General features: G+C 30.1%; 1 protein-coding gene across 3 annotated transcripts in view; it reads right to left on the bottom strand.

Moving 5' to 3' along the window:
* LOC108754260 (nicotinate phosphoribosyltransferase-like) overlaps window positions 1-2,889 on the bottom strand; it is a 26,859-nt gene extending 23,970 nt beyond the window's left edge. For all 3 annotated transcript variants that reach the window (XM_018496455.1, XM_018496456.1, XM_018496457.1), the window contains exon 1: window positions 2,681-2,889. The gene's annotated coding sequence lies outside the window, so the exon portion shown is untranslated. The remainder of the gene's footprint in view (window positions 1-2,680) is intronic.
* Between the last annotated feature and the right edge of the window lie 1,442 nt (window positions 2,890-4,331).

The raw sequence follows: 4,331 nt of genomic DNA, 5'->3' as shown, positions 1-4,331 counted from the left end.
ATTTATTTATATTGTTAAAGAAAAATATTAAATTGCAGATTAAAAAATTTTTAATTAAATTTAAACAGTATATCATATAAATAAGATAATAAATATATTGAGATGCGCGAATAGTGAAGTTTAAAAATTTTTTTATACGTAAGAATGTTTAAAAAGGTAGAAAAAGACTAATAATATATAATTTACTCTAATAATATATGAACTCTTTAAGTACATTATACCGTAGCGACATTTTAGCGCGTAAGGTCGTCGTTCCCCGCAGAGCTATTCTCTTCCACGTATCACCGTGCTCGTTTTGCCCGTGGCGAACAGAACATAATGAGGGAAGCGAGAATAGTCCTTAGAAAATGAAGCAAGGAGAATCGCTTTAGGAAAAGATGCCTCTCGAGTGCCCGGAGAGATGACTGACGAACATCACTAATGAGAGAGCGCGTGTGCGTTCCGTATTTTCCTCCTTCCTGAATGCGAACCTTTGAAAATTCGGTTAATGACTCGAGCGAACAACAAGTCCCCGTCTCACTGTTTCGTCTTCCAAATTCCTTTAGTCATGAATCCCCCAGTACTTCCTTTTTTTTTTCTCCCTACAGAGACGCGCGAGAATTAGCCGTGCAAAACGCGAAGCAATCTTCTCCTCGAGTCACTTGAAGCGCGAAGTGGGAGGTATTTTCGTCGCGCGTATATATTTTCCTAAGAAAAATTGCCGAATATTCGGCGTCCCAGGTTTTTACGATGGCATAAAGCACGAGCGAGCTCTCTCCCGGCAATAGGTGGTGTCATTTAGAAATCATGGAGGCAAAAAGGAAGATTCGCTTTTAATGTGTCCCCCGCGGGATGAAAAAGATCCGTCGCGGCGAATCCCTTTTTAGAGCCGCCTCGGCGATTCCTCAAAGAACGAGGAGATGTTACCGTTTGGTGTACATCGTTCTCCGAATAATATTCTCTTTTCCCCTTTCGCCGCGTCCTGATCCACGAATGTTTGATCTCGCTGGAAATAGGAAACCAGCGAACGCGCTCGGTTTCTCTGTTTGACATTTGCTCGGGTTAGAGTTGCCTGTGGTCGGAATGTATTATTCACAGGATTGGGCAAGTTAATGTTTTTTTTTTTAACTAAATTAAGTTAAAGTTAATGGCTTATAAAGTTAATGACATTAAGTTAAAAGTTGAAGGAATAAAGAATTAACTTAATAAAAGTTAAGTTAAGATTGAATTAACTTAAGTTTTAAAAAAAATTAATTTTGAAAAAAATTATTTTTGATATCAGAATGTCCTAATTTTTTTAAAAATGAGATTACTTTAAATATACACTTACAAATATAGATTATTAGATAAATTTAATTTTATATTCACATGTATAGTTACTTATATATAAGAGTTACACCATAAGGCGTTTTTGTCAAAATCTTGTAAGAGAGAAGGATATATGTTTGCATTATTTCTCTTTCTTTAATCATTATCTAACTTTCTTAAACTTCTGAAATGACTGCTCATGCATGTTTACGACTGCATCGACTAGATATTTGTTACAAAAAAATATACGTAAAAATGTAGAAAATGGGTGGATGTGCAATACTGTTCGACAATAAGGCTTTTCATCTAAGATTCATTTCAAATTTATGTTGCTGAAATATAACATTTATAATACCTAAAATTCGTGTGATTCAAATATAAGCGGGAATTAACAAAACCTGTCGAGTCAATAAAAAAAATTAACTACCGTATGATGTAACTCTTATTATAGATCTCTTATCATAAAATCATTGAACTTTTTCTAAATTAATTCTCTAATGTTTAAGACTTCATAGAAAAGAAAATATTAGCATTAAGAGAGATAGAAAAATTTTTAATATTGAAAAAGAAAAATTTTTAATTTAAAAAAAGTTGATCAATTAAAGTTTAAAAGTAACTAAATTAAGTTAAAAATTAATGCATTTAAAATTAACTAAGTTGAGTTAAAAGTTATTAACTTTTTAACTTTTTTTTTTAACATTTTAACTAGTTACTACCCAACCCTAACTATTCATATTCAATTACGCACCGCGTGTGCAGTACATTATAAAGCGAAACTGGAATATAATCTTTTTTTACATGAAAGGGTAGAATAAATTTTAAAATGCGCATTCGAACTTAAGTTATAAATCGTACGTGATATTTAGCGATGAGCGATATATTAAATGAGAATTTATCGGTACAAGAAAATAAACCGCTCTGTACGTGGAAAATCAAGTGATAAGCCTGTCCTGTAGATAAGGAAAACGCAAACGAATCGGTGTTGCATTAAATGCAGCAGCAGATGGTTATACTTCACAGATGATGTATCATTCAAGATGGCGTACTTGTGCGTGTACACACAAATTAAAATGCATGCAATTCATCAAAGTTACTCGTTAAAAATGTAGATACGTAATTGATAAAGACGATGATATGTTCGCGTTTGAATGTAAGCGATAATTTTATCAACTCAATCTTTAATGTTTTTATGTATATATTATCCTCCCCCCTCCCTATGAATATATTTCCCCTTTTTTGAGAAAATTAATTTTTTAAGTTGTAAAGTAAGAGAACGATAGATATAAGTAATGTCTATATACAGTGCGTTTTATAAATAATATCAATATTTTAAGAGGTAAATCTATATACTAAAATAAATAAGAAACGTTAGGTGAACGTATGACCTACATACTTTAATTTTAAAGTTGAATGATTGAAGAAAATGTTCGAAGTATTTTTCTCGTGCAACATATGCTATTGAATGGATCCGCCTCGCTCTGCTCGGTTTATGAAGGCGTTGTTTAGAAATGTTTTTCTTTCGAGATGAAAATGTGGCAGAGCACCATCGTACATAAATCACAAGTTTTGCTTGATAGCTAGGAGCACCAGAACAGTAACTTGCGAGCGTAAGATACTGACTGCCTGAAATTCTGTCCGATCTGTACTAATAGGTATTGTTTATAAACATCAAAGAACGTGAAACGTGCATGCTAAGCTGTACAATAACATGTGTTAACGCACGAAGTGAATACTTCGACATATATTTTCTTTAATCATTCATAACTTGAAAACTAAGATATATATAGGATATAGGTTCACATTTTTTATTTAATTTAGTGTGTAGATTTGCGTCCTAAAGTATTGATACACTGAGAAAAAAATACAGTTAATTTTAATAAATATTTAGTTCAATACTGCCAACTAAACATTTACTTACAGTAAGTAAATATTTGTTTAATAAAAAAAAAAGATTGTTAAATCAAATTAACATTTCTTGTATCAAATAAATATATCTTTATATTTAATAAATACTTAGTTGGCAGTATTCAACTAAATATTTATTAAAATTGACTATATTTTTTTCAGTGTATACATTTATGAAACACTCTGTAAAACACAATGTCCAAATCGAAATATAAATTTTTTTTATTTTAAATAAAATGTCTTTTTGACATCACACCTATATCGTTATTACAATTTCACAACTTAAAAAATTAATTTTCTCAGAAAAAGGGGAAAACTATTTTTTAACTTGACAGAAAATTATTGATTAATCAAATAATATCGGCAAAAAGAAAAATATTCTTAACAAGATCAAAATGTCATTTTAGTCATTTTCGTGTTATAATTAACACAGGAATAGCCAATTGGGTTGTTTTCACATCTTAACGGCAAACAAATGTAAATTGTAAAATATTGTTTATGGATATTGTTTAATATATTTTTTCTTTTTTAATAATTATTCTTTACGAACTTTTAAATATACAATTCGAAAACCGACAAAAAAACATTGTATTAAAATCTGTATTCTTTTTAAATATTGTAATGAGCTATTTGACGGGTTTATTCTGTTTATTTATTTCATTTCTACTTATTTATTTATTTTTGTCAAAAAGTTGTCATTAAATCCATATTCATAATGTTTTGTGTAAAATATTAATAAATCGAAAAATAATAATAAACAATATATTATTAACGCATTGAATGCGATGGGAATCACCGACTGGTAATCAGTTTGTCGGTGATGTCGTCAGAGGACACCGGTGACCGGCGATATGTCAAGATAATAGAAACACATAATTCGAATAAATGTCAATATTTTTGAATTTTGACACAATATGTATCGCATGATAACAGATTCATGTTGGTGGTCTTGGATAAGTCATGTAATATCAGCGTGATATTTAACGTGTTAATGATAATTGTTTTAATTGTAGTATAAAAACCCCTCAGGTAATCGTTTACGTAAAAAAAGAGAAACCTCTCGGATTTAAAAAATCATTATTTTCTTTTTAGTAATTAAAAAGTCTTCTTTTCTATTTTAATTGTGATTTTGATGATTT

This window comes from Trachymyrmex septentrionalis, unplaced genomic scaffold (assembly GCF_001594115.1).
Source record: "Trachymyrmex septentrionalis isolate Tsep2-gDNA-1 unplaced genomic scaffold, Tsep1.0 scaffold78, whole genome shotgun sequence".
NCBI classification, from domain to species: domain Eukaryota; kingdom Metazoa; phylum Arthropoda; class Insecta; order Hymenoptera; family Formicidae; genus Trachymyrmex; species Trachymyrmex septentrionalis.
Note: the sequence above shows the minus strand (reverse complement) of the source record. Positions and strands in the feature narration are given on the sequence as shown.